General features: G+C 47.2%; 3 non-coding genes across 3 annotated transcripts; all 3 read left to right on the top strand.

The window, feature by feature from the left end:
- The first annotated feature begins 1524 nt into the window (after positions 1-1524).
- On the top strand, positions 1525-1597 carry trnaa-ugc (transfer RNA alanine (anticodon UGC)). Its single transcript has one exon. It is a non-coding gene; the product is annotated as a tRNA-Ala (tRNA).
- A 5036-nt stretch (positions 1598-6633) lies between these two features.
- trnaa-ugc (transfer RNA alanine (anticodon UGC)) lies at positions 6634-6706 on the top strand. Its single transcript has one exon. It is a non-coding gene; the product is annotated as a tRNA-Ala (tRNA).
- A 17807-nt stretch (positions 6707-24513) lies between these two features.
- On the top strand, positions 24514-24586 carry trnaa-ugc (transfer RNA alanine (anticodon UGC)). The gene has a single exon. It is a non-coding gene; the product is annotated as a tRNA-Ala (tRNA).
- The last annotated feature ends 474 nt before the right edge of the window (positions 24587-25060 follow it).

The raw sequence follows: 25060 nt of genomic DNA, 5'->3' as shown, positions 1-25060 counted from the left end.
GCTGTTTCCTCAAGCTCGGGCTGCTGTTCTTTTCCGATGACCTCGTCTTCCTTCCGCAGGCTCGGGCTCTTCTCGGCATCATTCACGATTACTGTGCCTTCCCGTTCTGCGGTTGCTCACTTGCGAATACTCGATACCGCGGATTGGAACAAAGGGTTGAAAAAATTCAGGGAGGTGGCAATTCGTGGCGCTGTTTGGAGGCGAGTGTTAAGCGACTACTGTGAAGGGCAAGTGGACTTGCTAAGTAGGGGAATTAGCTCAAATGGTAGAGCGCTCGCTTTGCATGTGAGAAGTAGCGGGATCGTTGCCCGCATTTTCCACTCACTTTTTTACCTTGGGGAATTGTCCCGAAACAAAAATGGTGTCAGTTTTCAGCAAATCCAGAACCCACGTCAATCCTCAGCTTCGATAAATCGAGATCAATGAGCAGCAAATCTTTAGGTGTGCTGCAGTCAGCAAAAGTTTTTGATTTTGGTGTTTAGCAAAGATGGAAAGATGAAGTGAGACATGGAAAAAAGCTTCACAAGTCCTGATATCTTTTCTGTGGATTGAACTCAGGATTTACAAAGTTAACAAAACTAATGCACTCCCTGCTGTGTGAAAAGCGCACGAACGGTGGAGACTGCCAGGCAGCATTACCAATAAGGTAAGTTTGCAAGCTATCTATAGTCATAAAGTAATGGACAGTTGGCAAAAACAATCCAGTCAGGTAGGAGTTGTCCAGACAATCTTCTGATTTGTCATTAGACACGACATCCACTGCTGCACGGTGTGCAGAGAAAGTAGCAGCTCACACTGCCACAGCGCTGCGGTCTGAGCAGGAAATGAGTCAGTCTCGGTCATGCACACGTGACTCCACGAGTCCGGGAGTGTCAAAAGGCGCACAGTGAATATTTACCAAAGAGAGCAATCCTGGCTGCTTCCCTTCGTACAGCGGAGGACTGCAATACAATTATCAGATAAAAGTCATCCTTAGGTTTTTGGTTGGAACTAGCGAACGTGCTTTTGGAGTAAGCAGAAATTAGCTCAAGGCCGTTTTCTTTACTTTACAGACAGCCTACAGCTTAACATGTTGGCGCTGAGGCACAGGAGACCTCCTTTCCTTTCTGAAACCTGAAAGCTTTTTGTGTCTGCCCGAAAACGGCTGTTTTGCTCTAGCATTTGCCTCTGCTCACCAGCAGGGAGTGCCTTTGAGTAACAACACGTCAAACCGCACTCACTTTCAGGCAAATCAGCCTTCGATCGGTCAGTCAGACAGACAGACAGACAGAGCTCTCGCTGTTTCCTCAAGCTCGGGCTGCTGTTCTTTTCCGATGACCTCGTCTGCGTTCCGCAGGCTCGGGCTCTTCTCGGCATCATTCACGATTACTGTGCCTTCCCGTTCTGCGGTTGCTCACTTGCGAATACTCGATACCGCGGATTCGAACAAAGTATTGAAAAAATTCAGGGAGGTGGCAATTCGTGGCGCTGTTTGGAGGCGAGTGTAAAGCGACTACTGTGAAGGGCAAGTGGACTCGCTAAGTAGGGGAATTAGCTCAAATGGTAGAGCGCTCGCTTTGCATGCGAGAAGTAGCGGGATCGATTCCCGCATTTTCCACTCACTTTTTTACCTTGGGGATTTGTCCCGAAACAAAAATGGTGTCAGTTTTCAGCAAATCCAGAACCCACGTCAATCCTCAGCTTCGATAAATCGAGATCAATGAGCAGCAAATCTTTAGGTGTGCTGCAGTCAGCAAAAGTTTTTGATTTTGGTGTTTAGCAAAGATGGAAAGATGAAGTGAGACATGGAAAAAAGCTTCACAAGTCCTGATATCTTTTCTGTGGATTGAACTCAGGATTTACAAAGTTAATAAAACTAATATATTCCCTGCTGTGTGAAAAGCGCACGAACGGTGGAGACTGCCAGGCAGCAATGCCAATTAGGTTAGTTTGCAAGCTATCTAAAGTCATAAAGTGATGGACAGTTGGTAAAAACAATCCAGTCAGCTCGGAGTTGTCCAGACAATCTTCTGATTTGTCATTAGACACGATATCCACTGCTCCACGGTGTGCAGAGAAAGTAGCAGCTCACACTGCCACAGCGCTGCGGTCTGAGCAGGAAATGAGTCAGTCTCGGTCATGCACACGTGACTCCACGAGTCCGGGAGTGTCAAAAGGCGCACAGTGAATATTTACCAAAGAGAGTAATCCTGGCTGCTTCACTTCGTACAGCGGAGGACTGCAATACAATTATCAGATAAAAGTCATCCTTAGGTTTTTGGTTGGAACTAGCGAACCTGCTTTTGGAGTAAGCAGAAATTAGCTCAAGGCCGTTTTCTTTACTTTACAGCCAGCCTACAGCTTAACATGTTGGCGCTGAGGCACAGGAGACCTCCTTTCCTTTCTGAAACCTGAAAGCTTTTTGTGTCTGCCCGAAAACGGCTGTTTTGCTCTAGCATTTGCCTCTGCTCACCAGCAGGGAGTGCCTTTGAGTAACAACACGTCAAACCGCACTCACTTTCAGGCAAATCAGCCTTCGATCGGTCAGTCAGACAGACAGACAGACAGAGCTCTCGCTGTTTCCTCAAGCTCGGGCTGCTGTTCTTTTCCGATGACCTCGTCTTCCTTCCGCAGGCTCGGGCTCTTCTCGGCATCATTCACGATTACTGTGCCTTCCCGTTCTGCGGTTGCTCACTTGCGAATACTCGATACCGCGGATTGGAACAAAGGATTGAAAAAATTCAGGGAGGTGGCAATTCGTGGCGCTGTTTGGAGGCGAGTGTTAAGCGACTACTGTGAAGGGCAAGTGGACTTGCTAAGTAGGGGAATTAGCTCAAATGGTAGAGCGCTCGCTTTGCATGTGAGAAGTAGCGGGATCGATGCCCGCATTTTCCACTCACTTTTTTACCTTGGGGAATTGTCCCGAAACAAAAATGGTGTCAGTTTTCAGCAAATCCAGAACCCACGTCAATCCTCAGCTTCGATAAATCGAGATCAATGAGCAGCAAATCTTTAGGTGTGCTGCAGTCAGCAAAAGTTTTTGATTTTGGTGTTTAGCAAAGATGGAAAGATGAAGTGAGACATGGAAAAAAGCTTCACAAGTCCTGATATCTTTTCTGTGGATTGAACTCAGGATTTACAAAGTTAACAAAACTAATGCACTCCCTGCTGTGTGAAAAGCGCACGAACGGTGGAGACTGCCAGGCAGCATTACCAATAAGGTAAGTTTGCAAGCTATCTATAGTCATAAAGTAATGGACAGTTGGCAAAAACAATCCAGTCAGGTAGGAGTTGTCCAGACAATCTTCTGATTTGTCATTAGACACGACATCCACTGCTGCACGGTGTGCAGAGAAAGTAGCAGCTCACACTGCCACAGCGCTGCGGTCTGAGCAGGAAATGAGTCAGTCTCGGTCATGCACACGTGACTCCACGAGTCCGGGAGTGTCAAAAGGCGCACAGTGAATATTTACCAAAGAGAGCAATCCTGGCTGCTTCCCTTCGTACAGCGGAGGACTGCAATACAATTATCAGATAAAAGTCCTCCTTAGGTTTTTGGTTGGAACTAGCGAACGTGCTTTTGGAGTAAGCAGAAATTAGCTCAAGGCCGTTTTCTTTACTTTACAGACAGCCTACAGCTTAACATGTTGGCGCTGAGGCACAGGAGACCTCCTTTCCTTTCTGAAACCTGAAAGCTTTTTGTGTCTGCCCGAAAACGGCTGTTTTGCTCTAGCATTTGCCTCTGCTCACCAGCAGGGAGTGCCTTTGAGTAACAACACGTCAAACCGCACTCACTTTCAGGCAAATCAGCCTTCGATCGGTCAGTCAGACAGACAGACAGACAGAGCTCTCGCTGTTTCCTCAAGCTCGGGCTGCTGTTCTTTTCCGATGACCTCGTCTGCGTTCCGCAGGCTCGGGCTCTTCTCGGCATCATTCACGATTACTGTGCCTTCCCGTTCTGCGGTTGCTCACTTGCGAATACTCGATACCGCGGATTGGAACAAAGGGTTGAAAAAATTCAGGGAGGTGGCAATTCGTGGCGCTGTTTGGAGGCGAGTGTGAAGCGACTATTGTGAAGGGCAATTGGTCTCGCTAAGCAGGGGAATTAGCTCAAATGGTAGAGCGCTCGCTTAGCATGCGAGAAGTAGCGGGAACGATACCCGCATTCTCCACTCACTTTTTTACCTTGGGGAATTGTCCCGAAACAAAAATGGTGTCAGTTTTCAGCAAATCCAGAACCCACGTCAATCCTCAGCTTCGATGAATTGAGGTCAAGGAGCAGTAAATCTTTTGGTGTGCTGCAGTAAGCAAAAGTTTTTGATTTTAGTGTTTAGCAAAGATGGAAAGATGAAGTGAGACATGGAAAAAAGCTTCACAGGTCCTGATATCTTTTCTGTGGATTGAACTCAGGATTTACAAAGTTAATAAAACTAATATATTCCCTGCTGTGTGAAAAGCGCACGAACGGTGGAGACTGCCAGGCAGCAATGCCAATTAGGTTAGTTTGCAAGCTATCTAAAGTCATAAAGTGATGGACAGTTGGCAAAAAACAATCCAGTCAGCTCGGAGTTGTCCAGACAATCTTCTGATTTGTCATTAGACACGATATCCACTGCTCCACGGTGTGCAGAGAAAGTAGCAGCTCACACTGCCACAGCGCTGCGGTCTGAGCAGGAAATGAGTCAGTCTCGGTCATGCACACGTGACTCCACGAGTCCGGGAGTGTCAAAAGGCGCACAGTGAATATTTACCAAAGAGAGCAATCCTGGCTGCTTCACTTCGTACAGCGGAGGACTGCAATACAATTATCAGATAAAAGTCATCCTTAGGTTTTTGGTTGGAACTAGCGAACCTGCTTTTGGAGTAAGCAGAAATTAGCTCAAGGCCGTTTTCTTTACTTTACAGCCAGCCTACAGCTTAACATGTTGGCGCTGAGGCACAGGAGACCTCCTTTCCTTTCTGAAACCTGAAAGCTTTTTGTGTCTGCCCGAAAACGGCTGTTTTGCTCTAGCATTTGCCTCTGCTCACCAGCAGGGAGTGCCTTTGAGTAACAACACGTCAAACCGCACTCACTTTCAGGCAAATCAGCCTTCGATCGGTCAGTCAGACAGACAGACAGACAGAGCTCTCGCTGTTTCCTCAAGCTCGGGCTGCTGTTCTTTTCCGATGACCTCGTCTTCCTTCCGCAGGCTCGGGCTCTTCTCGGCATCATTCACGATTACTGTGCCTTCCCGTTCTGCGGTTGCTCACTTGCGAATACTCGATACCGCGGATTGGAACAAAGGGTTGAAAAAATTCAGGGAGGTGGCAATTCGTGGCGCTGTTTGGAGGCGAGTGTTAAGCGACTACTGTGAAGGGCAAGTGGACTTGCTAAGTAGGGGAATTAGCTCAAATGGTAGAGCGCTCGCTTTGCATGTGAGAAGTAGCGGGATCGTTGCCCGCATTTTCCACTCACTTTTTTACCTTGGGGAATTGTCCCGAAACAAAAATGGTGTCAGTTTTCAGCAAATCCAGAACCCACGTCAATCCTCAGCTTCGATAAATCGAGATCAATGAGCAGCAAATCTTTAGGTGTGCTGCAGTCAGCAAAAGTTTTTGATTTTGGTGTTTAGCAAAGATGGAAAGATGAAGTGAGACATGGAAAAAAGCTTCACAAGTCCTGATATCTTTTCTGTGGATTGAACTCAGGATTTACAAAGTTAACAAAACTAATGCACTCCCTGCTGTGTGAAAAGCGCACGAACGGTGGAGACTGCCAGGCAGCATTACCAATAAGGTAAGTTTGCAAGCTATCTATAGTCATAAAGTAATGGACAGTTGGCAAAAACAATCCAGTCAGGTAGGAGTTGTCCAGACAATCTTCTGATTTGTCATTAGACACGACATCCACTGCTGCACGGTGTGCAGAGAAAGTAGCAGCTCACACTGCCACAGCGCTGCGGTCTGAGCAGGAAATGAGTCAGTCTCGGTCATGCACACGTGACTCCACGAGTCCGGGAGTGTCAAAAGGCGCACAGTGAATATTTACCAAAGAGAGCAATCCTGGCTGCTTCCCTTCGTACAGCGGAGGACTGCAATACAATTATCAGATAAAAGTCATCCTTAGGTTTTTGGTTGGAACTAGCGAACGTGCTTTTGGAGTAAGCAGAAATTAGCTCAAGGCCGTTTTCTTTACTTTACAGACAGCCTACAGCTTAACATGTTGGCGCTGAGGCACAGGAGACCTCCTTTCCTTTCTGAAACCTGAAAGCTTTTTGTGTCTGCCCGAAAACGGCTGTTTTGCTCTAGCATTTGCCTCTGCTCACCAGCAGGGAGTGCCTTTGAGTAACAACACGTCAAACCGCACTCACTTTCAGGCAAATCAGCCTTCGATCGGTCAGTCAGACAGACAGACAGACAGAGCTCTCGCTGTTTCCTCAAGCTCGGGCTGCTGTTCTTTTCCGATGACCTCGTCTGCGTTCCGCAGGCTCGGGCTCTTCTCGGCATCATTCACGATTACTGTGCCTTCCCGTTCTGCGGTTGCTCACTTGCGAATACTCGATACCGCGGATTCGAACAAAGTATTGAAAAAATTCAGGGAGGTGGCAATTCGTGGCGCTGTTTGGAGGCGAGTGTAAAGCGACTACTGTGAAGGGCAAGTGGACTCGCTAAGTAGGGGAATTAGCTCAAATGGTAGAGCGCTCGCTTTGCATGCGAGAAGTAGCGGGATCGATTCCCGCATTTTCCACTCACTTTTTTACCTTGGGGATTTGTCCCGAAACAAAAATGGTGTCAGTTTTCAGCAAATCCAGAACCCACGTCAATCCTCAGCTTCGATAAATCGAGATCAATGAGCAGCAAATCTTTAGGTGTGCTGCAGTCAGCAAAAGTTTTTGATTTTGGTGTTTAGCAAAGATGGAAAGATGAAGTGAGACATGGAAAAAAGCTTCACAAGTCCTGATATCTTTTCTGTGGATTGAACTCAGGATTTACAAAGTTAATAAAACTAATATATTCCCTGCTGTGTGAAAAGCGCACGAACGGTGGAGACTGCCAGGCAGCAATGCCAATTAGGTTAGTTTGCAAGCTATCTAAAGTCATAAAGTGATGGACAGTTGGTAAAAACAATCCAGTCAGCTCGGAGTTGTCCAGACAATCTTCTGATTTGTCATTAGACACGATATCCACTGCTCCACGGTGTGCAGAGAAAGTAGCAGCTCACACTGCCACAGCGCTGCGGTCTGAGCAGGAAATGAGTCAGTCTCGGTCATGCACACGTGACTCCACGAGTCCGGGAGTGTCAAAAGGCGCACAGTGAATATTTACCAAAGAGAGTAATCCTGGCTGCTTCACTTCGTACAGCGGAGGACTGCAATACAATTATCAGATAAAAGTCATCCTTAGGTTTTTGGTTGGAACTAGCGAACCTGCTTTTGGAGTAAGCAGAAATTAGCTCAAGGCCGTTTTCTTTACTTTACAGCCAGCCTACAGCTTAACATGTTGGCGCTGAGGCACAGGAGACCTCCTTTCCTTTCTGAAACCTGAAAGCTTTTTGTGTCTGCCCGAAAACGGCTGTTTTGCTCTAGCATTTGCCTCTGCTCACCAGCAGGGAGTGCCTTTGAGTAACAACACGTCAAACCGCACTCACTTTCAGGCAAATCAGCCTTCGATCGGTCAGTCAGACAGACAGACAGACAGAGCTCTCGCTGTTTCCTCAAGCTCGGGCTGCTGTTCTTTTCCGATGACCTCGTCTTCCTTCCGCAGGCTCGGGCTCTTCTCGGCATCATTCACGATTACTGTGCCTTCCCGTTCTGCGGTTGCTCACTTGCGAATACTCGATACCGCGGATTGGAACAAAGGATTGAAAAAATTCAGGGAGGTGGCAATTCGTGGCGCTGTTTGGAGGCGAGTGTTAAGCGACTACTGTGAAGGGCAAGTGGACTTGCTAAGTAGGGGAATTAGCTCAAATGGTAGAGCGCTCGCTTTGCATGTGAGAAGTAGCGGGATCGATGCCCGCATTTTCCACTCACTTTTTTACCTTGGGGAATTGTCCCGAAACAAAAATGGTGTCAGTTTTCAGCAAATCCAGAACCCACGTCAATCCTCAGCTTCGATAAATCGAGATCAATGAGCAGCAAATCTTTAGGTGTGCTGCAGTCAGCAAAAGTTTTTGATTTTGGTGTTTAGCAAAGATGGAAAGATGAAGTGAGACATGGAAAAAAGCTTCACAAGTCCTGATATCTTTTCTGTGGATTGAACTCAGGATTTACAAAGTTAACAAAACTAATGCACTCCCTGCTGTGTGAAAAGCGCACGAACGGTGGAGACTGCCAGGCAGCATTACCAATAAGGTAAGTTTGCAAGCTATCTATAGTCATAAAGTAATGGACAGTTGGCAAAAACAATCCAGTCAGGTAGGAGTTGTCCAGACAATCTTCTGATTTGTCATTAGACACGACATCCACTGCTGCACGGTGTGCAGAGAAAGTAGCAGCTCACACTGCCACAGCGCTGCGGTCTGAGCAGGAAATGAGTCAGTCTCGGTCATGCACACGTGACTCCACGAGTCCGGGAGTGTCAAAAGGCGCACAGTGAATATTTACCAAAGAGAGCAATCCTGGCTGCTTCCCTTCGTACAGCGGAGGACTGCAATACAATTATCAGATAAAAGTCCTCCTTAGGTTTTTGGTTGGAACTAGCGAACGTGCTTTTGGAGTAAGCAGAAATTAGCTCAAGGCCGTTTTCTTTACTTTACAGACAGCCTACAGCTTAACATGTTGGCGCTGAGGCACAGGAGACCTCCTTTCCTTTCTGAAACCTGAAAGCTTTTTGTGTCTGCCCGAAAACGGCTGTTTTGCTCTAGCATTTGCCTCTGCTCACCAGCAGGGAGTGCCTTTGAGTAACAACACGTCAAACCGCACTCACTTTCAGGCAAATCAGCCTTCGATCGGTCAGTCAGACAGACAGACAGACAGAGCTCTCGCTGTTTCCTCAAGCTCGGGCTGCTGTTCTTTTCCGATGACCTCGTCTGCGTTCCGCAGGCTCGGGCTCTTCTCGGCATCATTCACGATTACTGTGCCTTCCCGTTCTGCGGTTGCTCACTTGCGAATACTCGATACCGCGGATTCGAACAAAGTATTGAAAAAATTCAGGGAGGTGGCAATTCGTGGCGCTGTTTGGAGGCGAGTGTAAAGCGACTACTGTGAAGGGCAAGTGGACTCGCTAAGTAGGGGAATTAGCTCAAATGGTAGAGCGCTCGCTTTGCATGCGAGAAGTAGCGGGATCGATGCCCGCATTTTCCACTCACTTTTTTACCTTGGGGATTTGTCCCGAAACAAAAATGGTGTCAGTTTTCAGCAAATCCAGAACCCACGTCAATCCTCAGCTTCGATAAATCGAGATCAATGAGCAGCAAATCTTTAGGTGTGCTGCAGTCAGCAAAAGTTTTTGATTTTGGTGTTTAGCAAAGATGGAAAGATGAAGTGAGACATGGAAAAAAGCTTCACAAGTCCTGATATCTTTTCTGTGGATTGAACTCAGGATTTACAAAGTTAATAAAACTAATATATTCCCTGCTGTGTGAAAAGCGCACGAACGGTGGAGACTGCCAGGCAGCAATGCCAATTAGGTTAGTTTGCAAGCTATCTATAGTCATAAAGTAATGGACAGTTGGCAAAAACAATCCAGTCAGGTAGGAGTTGTCCAGACAATCTTCTGATTTGTCATTAGACACGACATCCACTGCTGCACGGTGTGCAGAGAAAGTAGCAGCTCACACTGCCACAGCGCTGCGGTCTGAGCAGGAAATGAGTCAGTCTCGGTCATGCACACGTGACTCCACGAGTCCGGGAGTGTCAAAAGGCGCACAGTGAATATTTACCAAAGAGAGCAATCCTGGCTGCTTCCCTTCGTACAGCGGAGGACTGCAATACAATTATCAGATAAAAGTCATCCTTAGGTTTTTGGTTGGAACTAGCGAACGTGCTTTTGGAGTAAGCAGAAATTAGCTCAAGGCCGTTTTCTTTACTTTACAGACAGCATACAGCTTAACATGTTGGCGCTGAGGCACAGGAGACCTCCTTTCCTTTCTGAAACCTGAAAGCTTTTTGTGTCTGCCCGAAAACGGCTGTTTTGCTCTAGCATTTGCCTCTGCTCACCAGCAGGGAGTGCCTTTGAGTAACAACACGTCAAACCGCACTCACTTTCAGGCAAATCAGCCTTCGATCGGTCAGTCAGACAGACAGACAGACAGAGCTCTCGCTGTTTCCTCAAGCTCGGGCTGCTGTTCATTTCCGATGACCTCGTCTGCGTTCCGCAGGCTCGGGCTCTTCTCGGCATCATTCACGATTACTGTGCCTTCCCGTTCTGCGGTTGCTCACTTGCGAATACTCGATACCGCGGATTCGAACAAAGTATTGAAAAAATTCAGGGAGGTGGCAATTCGTGGCGCTGTTTGGAGGCGAGTGTAAAGCGACTACTGTGAAGGGCAAGTGGACTCGCTAAGTAGGGGAATTAGCTCAAATGGTAGAGCGCTCGCTTTGCATGCGAGAAGTAGCGGGATCGATGCCCGCATTTTCCACTCACATTTTTACCTTGGGGAATTGTCCCGAAACAAAAATGGTGTCAGTTTTCAGCAAATCCAGAACCCACGTCAATCCTCAGCTTCGATGAATTGAGGTCAAGGAGCAGTAAATCTTTTGGTGTGCTGCAGTAAGCAAAAGTTTTTGATTTTAGTGTTTAGCAAAGATGGAAAGATGAAGTGAGACATGGAAAAAAGCTTCACAGGCCCTGATATCTTTTCTGTGGATTGAACTCAGGATTTACAAAGTTAATAAAACTAATATATTCCCTGCTGTGTGAAAAGCGCACGAACGGTGGAGACTGCCAGGCAGCACTGCCAATTAGGTTAGTTTGCAAGCTATCTAAAGTCATAAAGTGATGGACAGTTGGCAAAAAACAATCCAGTCAGCTCGGAGTTGTCCAGACAATCTTCTGATTTGTCATTCGACACGATATCCACTGCTGCACGGTGTGCAGAGAAAGTAGCAGCTCACACTGCCACAGCGCTGCGGTCTGAGCAGGAAATGAGTCAGTCTCGGTCATGCACACGTGACTCCACGAGTCCGGGAGTGTCAAAAGGCGCACAGTGAATATTTACCAAAGAGAGCAATCCTGGCTGCTTCTTTCGTACAGCGGAGGACTGCAATACAATTATCAGATAAAAGTCATCCTTAGGTTTTTGGTTGGAACTAGCGAACCTGCTTTTGGAGTAAGCAGAAATTAGCTCAAGGCCGTTTTCTTTACTTTACAGCCAGCCTACAGCTTAACATGTTGGCGCTGAGGCACAGGAGACCTCCTTTCCTTTCTTAAACTTGAAAGCTTTTTGTGTCTGCCCGAAAACGGCTGTTTTGCTCTAGCATTTGCCTCTGCTCACCAGCAGGGAGTGCCTTTGAGTAACAACACGTCAAACCGCACGCACTTTCAAGCAAATCAGCCTTCCATCAGTCAGACAGACCGACAGACAGACAGAGCTCTCGCTGTTTCCTCAAGCTCGGGCTGCTTTTCTTTTCCGATGACCTCGTCTGCGTTCCGCAGGCTCGGGCTCTTCTCGGCATCATTCACGATTACTGTGCCTTCCCGTTCTGCGGTTGCTCACTTGCGAATACTCGATACCGCGGATTGGAACAAAGGGTTGAAAAAATTCAGGGAGGTGGCAATTCGTGGCGCTGTTTGGAGGCGAGTGTGAAGCGACTATTGTGAAGGGCAATTGGTCTCGCTAAGCAGGGGAATTAGCTCAAATGGTAGAGCGCTCGCTTAGCATGCGAGAAGTAGCGGGAACGATGCCCGCATTCTCCACTCACTTTTTTACCTTGGGGAATTGTCCCGAAACAAAAATGGTGTCAGTTTTCAGCAAATCCAGAACCCACGTCAATCCTCAGCTTCGATGAATTGAGGTCAAGGAGCAGTAAATCTTTTGGTGTGCTGCAGTAAGCAAAAGTTTTTGATTTTAGTGTTTAGCAAAGATGGAAAGATGAAGTGAGACATGGAAAAAAGCTTCACAGGTCCTGATATCTTTTCTGTGGATTGAACTCAGGATTTACAAAGTTAATAAAACTAATATATTCCCTGCTGTGTGAAAAGCGCACGAACGGTGGAGACTGCCAGGCAGCAATGCCAATTAGGTTAGTTTGCAAGCTATCTAAAGTCATAAAGTGATGGACAGTTGGCAAAAAACAATCCAGTCAGCTCGGAGTTGTCCAGACAATCTTCTGATTTGTCATTAGACACGATATCCACTGCTCCACGGTGTGCAGAGAAAGTAGCAGCTCACACTGCCACAGCGCTGCGGTCTGAGCAGGAAATGAGTCAGTCTCGGTCATGCACACGTGACTCCACGAGTCCGGGAGTGTCAAAAGGCGCACAGTGAATATTTACCAAAGAGAGCAATCCTGGCTGCTTCACTTCGTACAGCGGAGGACTGCAATACAATTATCAGATAAAAGTCATCCTTAGGTTTTTGGTTGGAACTAGCGAACCTGCTTTTGGAGTAAGCAGAAATTAGCTCAAGGCCGTTTTCTTTACTTTACAGCCAGCCTACAGCTTAACATGTTGGCGCTGAGGCACAGGAGACCTCCTTTCCTTTCTGAAACCTGAAAGCTTTTTGTGTCTGCCCGAAAACGGCTGTTTTGCTCTAGCATTTGCCTCTGCTCACCAGCAGGGAGTGCCTTTGAGTAACAACACGTCAAACCGCACTCACTTTCAGGCAAATCAGCCTTCGATCGGTCAGTCAGACAGACAGACAGACAGAGCTCTCGCTGTTTCCTCAAGCTCGGGCTGCTGTTCTTTTCCGATGACCTCGTCTTCCTTCCGCAGGCTCGGGCTCTTCTCGGCATCATTCACGATTACTGTGCCTTCCCGTTCTGCGGTTGCTCACTTGCGAATACTCGATACCGCGGATTGGAACAAAGGGTTGAAAAAATTCAGGGAGGTGGCAATTCGTGGCGCTGTTTGGAGGCGAGTGTTAAGCGACTACTGTGAAGGGCAAGTGGACTTGCTAAGTAGGGGAATTAGCTCAAATGGTAGAGCGCTCGCTTTGCATGTGAGAAGTAGCGGGATCGTTGCCCGCATTTTCCACTCACTTTTTTACCTTGGGGAATTGTCCCGAAACAAAAATGGTGTCAGTTTTCAGCAAATCCAGAACCCACGTCAATCCTCAGCTTCGATAAATCGAGATCAATGAGCAGCAAATCTTTAGGTGTGCTGCAGTCAGCAAAAGTTTTTGATTTTGGTGTTTAGCAAAGATGGAAAGATGAAGTGAGACATGGAAAAAAGCTTCACAAGTCCTGATATCTTTTCTGTGGATTGAACTCAGGATTTACAAAGTTAACAAAACTAATGCACTCCCTGCTGTGTGAAAAGCGCACGAACGGTGGAGACTGCCAGGCAGCATTACCAATAAGGTAAGTTTGCAAGCTATCTATAGTCATAAAGTAATGGACAGTTGGCAAAAACAATCCAGTCAGGTAGGAGTTGTCCAGACAATCTTCTGATTTGTCATTAGACACGACATCCACTGCTGCACGGTGTGCAGAGAAAGTAGCAGCTCACACTGCCACAGCGCTGCGGTCTGAGCAGGAAATGAGTCAGTCTCGGTCATGCACACGTGACTCCACGAGTCCGGGAGTGTCAAAAGGCGCACAGTGAATATTTACCAAAGAGAGCAATCCTGGCTGCTTCCCTTCGTACAGCGGAGGACTGCAATACAATTATCAGATAAAAGTCATCCTTAGGTTTTTGGTTGGAACTAGCGAACGTGCTTTTGGAGTAAGCAGAAATTAGCTCAAGGCCGTTTTCTTTACTTTACAGACAGCCTACAGCTTAACATGTTGGCGCTGAGGCACAGGAGACCTCCTTTCCTTTCTGAAACCTGAAAGCTTTTTGTGTCTGCCCGAAAACGGCTGTTTTGCTCTAGCATTTGCCTCTGCTCACCAGCAGGGAGTGCCTTTGAGTAACAACACGTCAAACCGCACTCACTTTCAGGCAAATCAGCCTTCGATCGGTCAGTCAGACAGACAGACAGACAGAGCTCTCGCTGTTTCCTCAAGCTCGGGCTGCTGTTCTTTTCCGATGACCTCGTCTGCGTTCCGCAGGCTCGGGCTCTTCTCGGCATCATTCACGATTACTGTGCCTTCCCGTTCTGCGGTTGCTCACTTGCGAATACTCGATACCGCGGATTCGAACAAAGTATTGAAAAAATTCAGGGAGGTGGCAATTCGTGGCGCTGTTTGGAGGCGAGTGTAAAGCGACTACTGTGAAGGGCAAGTGGACTCGCTAAGTAGGGGAATTAGCTCAAATGGTAGAGCGCTCGCTTTGCATGTGAGAAGTAGCGGGATCGATTCCCGCATTTTCCACTCACTTTTTTACCTTGGGGATTTGTCCCGAAACAAAAATGGTGTCAGTTTTCAGCAAATCCAGAACCCACGTCAATCCTCAGCTTCGATAAATCGAGATCAATGAGCAGCAAATCTTTAGGTGTGCTGCAGTCAGCAAAAGTTTTTGATTTTGGTGTTTAGCAAAGATGGAAAGATGAAGTGAGACATGGAAAAAAGCTTCACAAGTCCTGATATCTTTTCTGTGGATTGAACTCAGGATTTACAAAGTTAATAAAACTAATATATTCCCTGCTGTGTGAAAAGCGCACGAACGGTGGAGACTGCCAGGCAGCAATGCCAATTAGGTTAGTTTGCAAGCTATCTAAAGTCATAAAGTGATGGACAGTTGGTAAAAACAATCCAGTCAGCTCGGAGTTGTCCAGACAATCTTCTGATTTGTCATTAGACACGATATCCACTGCTCCACGGTGTGCAGAGAAAGTAGCAGCTCACACTGCCACAGCGCTGCGGTCTGAGCAGGAAATGAGTCAGTCTCGGTCATGCACACGTGACTCCACGAGTCCGGGAGTGTCAAAAGGCGCACAGTGAATATTTACCAAAGAGAGTAATCCTGGCTGCTTCACTTCGTACAGCGGAGGACTGCAATACAATTCTCAGATAAAAGTCATCCTTAGGTTTTTGGTTGGAACTAGCGAACCTGCTTTTGGAGTAAGCAGAAATTAGCTCAAGGCCGTTTTCTTTACTTTACAGCCAGCCTACAGCTTAACATGTTGGCGCTGAGGCACAGGAGACCTCCTTTCCTTTCTGAAACCTGAAAGCTTTTTGTGTCTGCCCGAAAACGGCTGTTTTGCTCTAGCATTTGCCTCTGCTCACCAGCAGGGAGTGCCTTTGAGTAACAACACGTCAAACCGCACTCACTTTCAGGCAAATCAGCCTTCGATCGGTCAGTCAGACAGACAGACAGACAGAGCTCTCGCTGTTTCCTCAAGCTCGGGCTGCTGTTCTTTTCCGATGACCTCGTCTTCCTTCCGCAGGCTCGGGCTCTTCTCGGCATCATTCACGATTACTGTGCCTTCCCGTTCTGCGGTTGCTCACTTGCGAATACTCGATACCGCGGATTGGAACAAAGGATTGAAAAAATTCAGGGAGGTGGCAATTCGTGGCGCTGTTTGGAGGCGAGTGTTAAGCGACTACTGTGAAGGGCAAGTGGACTTGCTAAGTAGGGGAATTAGCTCAAATGGTAGAGCGCTCGCTTTGCATGTGAGAAGTAGCGGGATCGATGCCCGCATTTTCCACTCACTTTTTTACCTTGGGGAATTGTCCCGAAACAAAAATGGTGTCAGTTTTCAGCAAATCCAGAACACACGTCAATCCTCAGCTTCGATAAATCGAGATCAATGAGCAGCAAATCTTTAGGTGTGCTGCAGTCAGCAAAAGTTTTTGATTTTGGTGTTTAGCAAAGATGGAAAGATGAAGTGAGACATGGAAAAAAGCTTCACAAGTCCTGATATCTTTTCTGTGGATTGAACTCAGGATTTACAAAGTTAACAAAACTAATGCACTCCCTGCTGTGTGAAAAGCGCACGAACGGTGGAGACTGCCAGGCAGCATTACCAATAAGGTAAGTTTGCAAGCTATCTATAGTCATAAAGTAATGGACAGTTGGCAAAAACAATCCAGTCAGGTAGGAGTTGTCCAGACAATCTTCTGATTTGTCATTAGACACGACATCCACTGCTGCACGGTGTGCAGAGAAAGTAGCAGCTCACACTGCCACAGCGCTGCGGTCTGAGCAGGAAATGAGTCAGTCTCGGTCATGCACACGTGACTCCACGAGTCCGGGAGTGTCAAAAGGCGCACAGTGAATATTTACCAAAGAGAGCAATCCTGGCTGCTTCCCTTCGTACAGCGGAGGACTGCAATACAATTATCAGATAAAAGTCATCCTTAGGTTTTTGGTTGGAACTAGCGAACGTGCTTTTGGAGTAAGCAGAAATTAGCTCAAGGCCGTTTTCTTTACTTTACAGACAGCATACAGCTTAACATGTTGGCGCTGAGGCACAGGAGACCTCCTTTCCTTTCTGAAACCTGAAAGCTTTTTGTGTCTGCCCGAAAACGGCTGTTTTGCTCTAGCATTTGCCTCTGCTCACCAGCAGGGAGTGCCTTTGAGTAACAACACGTCAAACCGCACTCACTTTCAGGCAAATCAGCCTTCGATCGGTCAGTCAGACAGACAGACAGACAGAGCTCTCGCTGTTTCCTCAAGCTCGGGCTGCTGTTCTTTTCCGATGACCTCGTCTGCGTTCCGCAGGCTCGGGCTCTTCTCGGCATCATTCACGATTACTGTGCCTTCCCGTTCTGCGGTTGCTCACTTGCGAATACTCGATACCGCGGATTCGAACAAAGTATTGAAAAAATTCAGGGAGGTGGCAATTCGTGGCGCTGTTTGGAGGCGAGTGTAAAGCGACTACTGTGAAGGGCAAGTGGACTCGCTAAGTAGGGGAATTAGCTCAAATGGTAGAGCGCTCGCTTTGCATGCGAGAAGTAGCGGGATCGATGCCCGCATTTTCCACTCACATTTTTACCTTGGGGAATTGTCCCGAAACAAAAATGGTGTCAGTTTTCAGCAAATCCAGAACCCACGTCAATCCTCAGCTTCGATGAATTGAGGTCAAGGAGCAGTAAATCTTTTGGTGTGCTGCAGTAAGCAAAAGTTTTTGATTTTAGTGTTTAGCAAAGATGGAAAGATGAAGTGAGACATGGAAAAAAGCTTCACAGGCCCTGATATCTTTTCTGTGGATTGAACTCAGGATTTACAAAGTTAATAAAACTAATATACTCCCTGCTGTGTGAAAAGCGCACGAACGGTGGAGACTGCCAGGCAGCACTGCCAATTAGGTTAGTTTGCAAGCTATCTAAAGTCATAAAGTGATGGACAGTTGGCAAAAAACAATCCAGTCAGCTCGGAGTTGTCCAGACAATCTTCTGATTTGTCATTCGACACGATATCCACTGCTGCACGGTGTGCAGAGAAAGTAGCAGCTCACACTGCCACAGCGCTGCGGTCTGAGCAGGAAATGAGTCAGTCTCGGTCATGCACACGTGACTCCACGAGTCCGGGAGTGTCAAAAGGCGCACAGTGAATATTTACCAAAGAGAGCAATCCTGGCTGCTTCTTTCGTACAGCGGAGGACTGCAATACAATTATCAGATAAAAGTCATCCTTAGGTTTTTGGTTGGAACTAGCGAACCTGCTTTTGGAGTAAGCAGAAATTAGCTCAAGGCCGTTTTCTTTACTTTACAGCCAGCCTACAGCTTAACATGTTGGCGCTGAGGCACAGGAGACCTCCTTTCCTTTCTTAAACTTGAAAGCTTTTTGTGTCTGCCCGAAAACGGCTGTTTTGCTCTAGCATTTGCCTCTGCTCACCAGCAGGGAGTGCCTTTGAGTAACAACACGTCAAACCGCACGCACTTTCAAGCAAATCAGCCTTCCATCAGTCAGACAGACCGACAGACAGACAGAGCTCTCGCTGTTTCCTCAAGCTCGGGCTGCTGTTCTTTTCCGATGACCTCGTCTGCGTTCCGCAGGCTCGGGCTCTTCTCGGCATCATTCACGATTACTGTGCCTTCCCGTTCTGCGGTTGCTCACTTGCGAATACTCGATACCGCGGATTGGAACAAAGGGTTGAAAACATTCAGGGAGGTGGCAATTCGTGGCGCTGTTTGGAGGCGAGTGTGAAGCGACTATTGTGAAGGGCAATTGGTCTCGCTAAGCAGGGGAATTAGCTCAAATGGTAGAGCGCTCGCTTAGCATGCGAGAAGTAGCGGGAACGATGCCCGCATTCTCCACTCACTTTTTTACCTTGGGGAATTGTCCCGAAACAAAAATGGTGTCAGTTTTCAGCAAATCCAGAACCCACGTCAATCCTCAGCTTCGATAAATCGAGATCAATGAGCAGCAAATCTTTAGGTGTGCTGCAGTCAGCAAAAGTTTTTGATTTTGGTGTTTAGCAAAGATGGAAAGATGAAGTGAGACATGGAAAAAAGCTTCACAAGTCCTGATATCTTTTCTGTGGATTGAACTCAGGATTTACAAAGTTAATAAAACTAATATATTCCCTGCTGTGTGAAAAGCGCACGAACGGTGGAGACTGCCAGGCAGCAATGCCAATTAGGTTAGTTTGCAAGCTATCTAAAGTCATAAAGTGATGGACAGTTGGTAAAAACAATCCAGTCAGCTCGGAGTTGTCCAGACAATCTTCTGATTTGTCATTAGACACGATATCCACTGCTCCACGGTGTGCAGAGAAAGTAGCAGCTCACACTGCCACAGCGCTGCGGTCTGAGCAGGAAATGAGTCAGTCTCGGTCATGCACACGTGACTCCACGAGTCCGGGAGTGTCAAAAGGCGCACAGTGAATATTTACCAAAGAGAGTAATCCTGGCTGCTTCACTTCGTACAGCGGAGGACTGCAATACAATTATCAGATAAAAGTCATCCTTAGGTTTTTGGTTGGAACTAGCGAACCTGCTTTTGGAGTAAGCAGAAATTAGCTCAAGGCCGTTTTCTTTACTTTACAGCCAGCCTACAGCTTAACATGTTGGCGCTGAGGCACAGGAGACCTCCTTTCCTTTCTGAAACCTGAAAGCTTTTTGTGTCTGCCCGAAAACGGCTGTTTTGCTCTAGCATTTGCCTCTGCTCACCAGCAGGGAGTGCCTTTGAGTAACAACACGTCAAACCGCACTCACTTTCAGGCAAATCAGCCTTCGATCGGTCAGTCAGACAGACAGACAGACAGAGCTCTCGCTGTTTCCTCAAGCTCGGGCTGCTGTTCTTTTCCGATGACCTCGTCTTCCTTCCGCAGGCTCGGGCTCTTCTCGGCATCATTCACGATTACTGTGCCTTCCCGTTCTGCGGTTGCTCACTTGCGAATACTCGATACCGCGGATTGGAACAAAGGATTGAAAAAATTCAGGGAGGTGGCAATTCGTGGCGCTGTTTGGAGGCGAGTGTTAAGCGACTACTGTGAAGGGCAAGTGGACTTGCTAAGTAGGGGAATTAGCTCAAATGGTAGAGCGCTCGCTTTGCATGTGAGAAGTAGCGGGATCGATGCCCGCATTTTCCACTCACTTTTTTACCTTGGGGAATTGTCCCGAAACAAAAATGGTGTCAGTTTTCAGCAAATCCAGAACCCACGTCAATCCTCAGCTTCGATAAATCGAGATCAATGAGCAGCAAATCTTTAGGTGTGCTGCAGTCAGCAAAAGTTTTTGATTTTGGTGTTTAGCAAAGATGGAAAGATGAAGTGAGACATGGAAAAAAGCTTCACAAGTCCTGATATCTTTTCTGTGGATTGAACTCAGGATTTACAAAGTTAACAAAACTAATGCACTCCCTGCTGTGTGAAAAGCGCACGAACGGTGGAGACTGCCAGGCAGCATTACCAATAAGGTAAGTTTGCAAGCTATCTATAGTCATAAAGTAATGGACAGTTGGCAAAAACAATCCAGTCAGGTAGGAGTTGTCCAGACAATCTTCTGATTTGTCATTAGACACGACATCCACTGCTGCACGGTGTGCAGAGAAAGTAGCAGCTCACACTGCCACAGCGCTGCGGTCTGAGCAGGAAATGAGTCAGTCTCGGTCATGCACACGTGACTCCACGAGTCCGGGAGTGTCAAAAGGCGCACAGTGAATATTTACCAAAGAGAGCAATCCTGGCTGCTTCCCTTCGTACAGCGGAGGACTGCAATACAATTATCAGATAAAAGTCATCCTTAGGTTTTTGGTTGGAACTAGCGAACGTGCTTTTGGAGTAAGCAGAAATTAGCTCAAGGCCGTTTTCTTTACTTTACAGACAGCATACAGCTTAACATGTTGGCGCTGAGGCACAGGAGACCTCCTTTCCTTTCTGAAACCTGAAAGCTTTTTGTGTCTGCCCGAAAACGGCTGTTTTGCTCTAGCATTTGCCTCTGCTCACCAGCAGGGAGTGCCTTTGAGTAACAACACGTCAAACCGCACTCACTTTCAGGCAAATCAGCCTTCGATCGGTCAGTCAGACAGACAGACAGACAGAGCTCTCGCTGTTTCCTCAAGCTCGGGCTGCTGTTCTTTTCCGATGACCTCGTCTGCGTTCCGCAGGCTCGGGCTCTTCTCGGCATCATTCACGATTACTGTGCCTTCCCGTTCTGCGGTTGCTCACTTGCGAATACTCGAAACCGCGGATTCGAACAAAGTATTGAAAAAATTCAGGGAGGTGGCAATTCGTGGCGCTGTTTGGAGGCGAGTGTAAAGCGACTACTGTGAAGGGCAAGTGGACTCGCTAAGTAGGGGAATTAGCTCAAATGGTAGAGCGCTCGCTTTGTATGCGAGAAGTAGCGGGATCGATGCCCGCATTTTCCACTCACATTTTTACCTTGGGGAATTGTCCCGAAACAAAAATGGTGTCAGTTTTCAGCAAATCCAGAACCCACGTCAATCCTCAGCTTCGATGAATTGAGGTCAAGGAGCAGTAAATCTTTTGGTGTGCTGCAGTAAGCAAAAGTTTTTGATTTTAGTGTTTAGCAAAGATGGAAAGATGAAGTGAGACATGGAAAAAAGCTTCACAGGCCCTGATATCTTTTCTGTGGATTGAACTCAGGATTTACAAAGTTAATAAAACTAATATACTCCCTGCTGTGTGAAAAGCGCACGAACGGTGGAGACTGCCAGGCAGCACTGCCAATTAGGTTAGTTTGCAAGCTATCTAAAGTCATAAAGTGATGGACAGTTGGCAAAAAACAATCCAGTCAGCTCGGAGTTGTCCAGACAATCTTCTGATTTGTCATTCGACACGATATCCACTGCTGCACGGTGTGCAGAGAAAGTAGCAGCTCACACTGCCACAGCGCTGCGGTCTGAGCAGGAAATGAGTCAGTCTCGGTCATGCACACGTGACTCCACGAGTCCGGGAGTGTCAAAAGGCGCACAGTGAATATTTACCAAAGAGAGCAATCCTGGCTGCTTCTTTCGTACAGCGGAGGACTGCAATACAATTATCAGATAAAAGTCATCCTTAGGTTTTTGGTTGGAACTAGCGAACCTGCTTTTGGAGTAAGCAGAAATTAGCTCAAGGCCGTTTTCTTTACTTTACAGCCAGCCTACAGCTTAACATGTTGGCGCTGAGGCACAGGAGACCTCCTTTCCTTTCTTAAAATTGAAAGCTTTTTGTGTCTGCCCGAAAACGGCTGTTTTGCTCTAGCATTTGCCTCTGCTCACCAGCAGGGAGTGCCTTTGAGTAACAACACGTCAAACCGCACGCACTTTCAAGCAAATCAGCCTTCCATCAGTCAGACAGACCGACAGACAGACAGAGCTCTCGCTGTTTCCTCAAGCTCGGGCTGCTGTTCTTTTCCGATGACCTCGTCTGCGTTCCGCAGGCTCGGGCTCTTCTCGGCATCATTCACGATTACTGTGCCTTCCCGTTCTGCGGTTGCTCACTTGCGAATACTCGATACCGCGGATTGGAACAAAGGGTTGAAAAAATTCAGGGAGGTGGCAATTCGTGGCGCTGTTTGGAGGCGAGTGTGAAGCGACTATTGTGAAGGGCAATTGGTCTCGCTAAGCAGGGGAATTAGCTCAAATGGTAGAGCGCTCGCTTAGCATGCGAGAAGTAGCGGGAACGATGCCCGCATTCTCCACTCACTTTTTTACCTTGGGGAATTGTCCCGAAACAAAAATGGTGTCAGTTTTCAGCAAATTCAGAACCCACGTCAATCCTCAGCTTCGATGAATTGAGGTCAAGGAGCAGTAAATCTTTTGGTGTGCTGCAGTAAGCAAAAGTTTTTGATTTTAGTGTTTAGCAAAGATGGAAAGATGAAGTGAGACATGGAAAAAAGCTTCACAGGTCCTGATATCTTTTCTGTGGATTGAACTCAGGATTTACAAAGTTAATAAAACTAATATATTCCCTGCTGTGTGAAAAGCGCACGAACGGTGGAGACTGCCAGGCAGCAATGCCAATTAGGTTAGTTTGCAAGCTATCTAAAGTCATAAAGTGATGGACAGTTGGCAAAAAACAATCCAGTCAGCTCGGAGTTGTCCAGACAATCTTCTGATTTGTCATTAGACACGATATCCACTGCTCCACGGTGTGCAGAGAAAGTAGCAGCTCACACTGCCACAGCGCTGCGGTCTGAGCAGGAAATGAGTCAGTCTCGGTCATGCACACGTGACTCCACGAGTCCGGGAGTGTCAAAAGGCGCACAGTGAATATTTACCAAAGAGAGCAATCCTGGCTGCTTCACTTCGTACAGCGGAGGACTGCAATACAATTATCAGATAAAAGTCATCCTTAGGTTTTTGGTTGGAACTAGCGAACCTGCTTTTGGAGTAAGCAGAAATTAGCTCAAGGCCGTTTTCTTTACTTTACAGCCAGCCTACAGCTTAACATGTTGGCGCTGAGGCACAGGAGACCTCCTTTCCTTTCTGAAACCTGAAAGCTTTTTGTGTCTGCCCGAAAACGGCTGTTTTGCTCTAGCATTTGCCTCTGCTCACCAGCAGGGAGTGCCTTTGAGTAACAACACGTCAAACCGCACTCACTTTCAGGCAAATCAGCCTTCGATCGGTCAGTCAGACAGACAGACAGACAGAGCTCTCGCTGTTTCCTCAAGCTCGGGCTGCTGTTCTTTTCCGATGACCTCGTCTTCCTTCCGCAGGCTCGGGCTCTTCTCGGCATCATTCACGATTACTGTGCCTTCCCGTTCTGCGGTTGCTCACTTGCGAATACTCGATACCGCGGATTGGAACTAAGGGTTGAAAAAATTCAGGGAGGTGGCAATTCGTGGCGCTGTTTGGAGGCGAGTGTTAAGCGACTACTGTGAAGGGCAAGTGGACTTGCTAAGTAGGGGAATTAGCTCAAATGGTAGAGCGCTCGCTTTGCATGTGAGAAGTAGCGGGATCGTTGCCCGCATTTTCCACTCACTTTTTTACCTTGGGGAATTGTCCCGAAACAAAAATGGTGTCAGTTTTCAGCAAATCCAGAACCCACGTCAATCCTCAGCTTCGATAAATCGAGATCAATGAGCAGCAAATCTTTAGGTGTGCTGCAGTCAGCAAAAGTTTTTGATTTTGGTGTTTAGCAAAGATGGAAAGATGAAGTGAGACATGGAAAAAAGCTTCACAAGTCCTGATATCTTTTCTGTGGATTGAACTCAGGATTTACAAAGTTAACAAAACTAATGCACTCCCTGCTGTGTGAAAAGCGCACGAACGGTGGAGACTGCCAGGCAGCATTACCAATAAGGTAAGTTTGCAAGCTATCTATAGTCATAAAGTAATGGACAGTTGGCAAAAACAATCCAGTCAGGTAGGAGTTGTCCAGACAATCTTCTGATTTGTCATTAGACACGACATCCACTGCTGCACGGTGTGCAGAGAAAGTAGCAGCTCACACTGCCACAGCGCTGCGGTCTGAGCAGGAAATGAGTCAGTCTCGGTCATGCACACGTGACTCCACGAGTCCGGGAGTGTCAAAAGGCGCACAGTGAATATTTACCAAAGAGAGCAATCCTGGCTGCTTCCCTTCGTACAGCGGAGGACTGCAATACAATTATCAGATAAAAGTCATCCTTAGGTTTTTGGTTGGAACTAGCGAACGTGCTTTTGGAGTAAGCAGAAATTAGCTCAAGGCCGTTTTCTTTACTTTACAGACAGCCTACAGCTTAACATGTTGGCGCTGAGGCACAGGAGACCTCCTTTCCTTTCTGAAACCTGAAAGCTTTTTGTGTCTGCCCGAAAACGGCTGTTTTGCTCTAGCATTTGCCTCTGCTCACCAGCAGGGAGTGCCTTTGAGTAACAACACGTCAAACCGCACTCACTTTCAGGCAAATCAGCCTTCGATCGGTCAGTCAGACAGACAGACAGACAGAGCTCTCGCTGTTTCCTCAAGCTCGGGCTGCTGTTCTTTTCCGATGACCTCGTCTGCGTTCCGCAGGCTCGGGCTCTTCTCGGCATCATTCACGATTACTGTGCCTTCCCGTTCTGCGGTTGCTCACTTGCGAATACTCGATACCGCGGATTCGAACAAAGTATTGAAAAAATTCAGGGAGGTGGCAATTCGTGGCGCTGTTTGGAGGCGAGTGTAAAGCGACTACTGTGAAGGGCAAGTGGACTCGCTAAGTAGGGGAATTAGCTCAAATGGTAGAGCGCTCGCTTTGCATGCGAGAAGTAGCGGGATCGATTCCCGCATTTTCCACTCACTTTTTTACCTTGGGGATTTGTCCCGAAACAAAAATGGTGTCAGTTTTCAGCAAATCCAGAACCCACGTCAATCCTCAGCTTCGATAAATCGAGATCAATGAGCAGCAAATCTTTAGGTGTGCTGCAGTCAGCAAAAGTTTTTGATTTTGGTGTTTAGCAAAGATGGAAAGATGAAGTGAGACATGGAAAAAAGCTTCACAAGTCCTGATATCTTTTCTGTGGATTGAACTCAGGATTTACAAAGTTAATAAAACTAATATATTCCCTGCTGTGTGAAAAGCGCACGAACGGTGGAGACTGCCAGGCAGCAATGCCAATTAGGTTAGTTTGCAAGCTATCTAAAGTCATAAAGTGATGGACAGTTGGTAAAAACAATCCAGTCAGCTCGGAGTTGTCCAGACAATCTTCTGATTTGTCATTAGACACGATATCCACTGCTCCACGGTGTGCAGAGAAAGTAGCAGCTCAC

The sequence above is a fragment of the Heptranchias perlo genome, unplaced genomic scaffold (genome assembly GCF_035084215.1).
Source record: "Heptranchias perlo isolate sHepPer1 unplaced genomic scaffold, sHepPer1.hap1 HAP1_SCAFFOLD_47, whole genome shotgun sequence".
In the NCBI taxonomy this organism is placed as follows: domain Eukaryota; kingdom Metazoa; phylum Chordata; class Chondrichthyes; order Hexanchiformes; family Hexanchidae; genus Heptranchias; species Heptranchias perlo.
The sequence above is the reverse complement of the archived record's forward strand: the minus strand, read 5'-3'. Positions and strand labels throughout refer to the sequence as shown.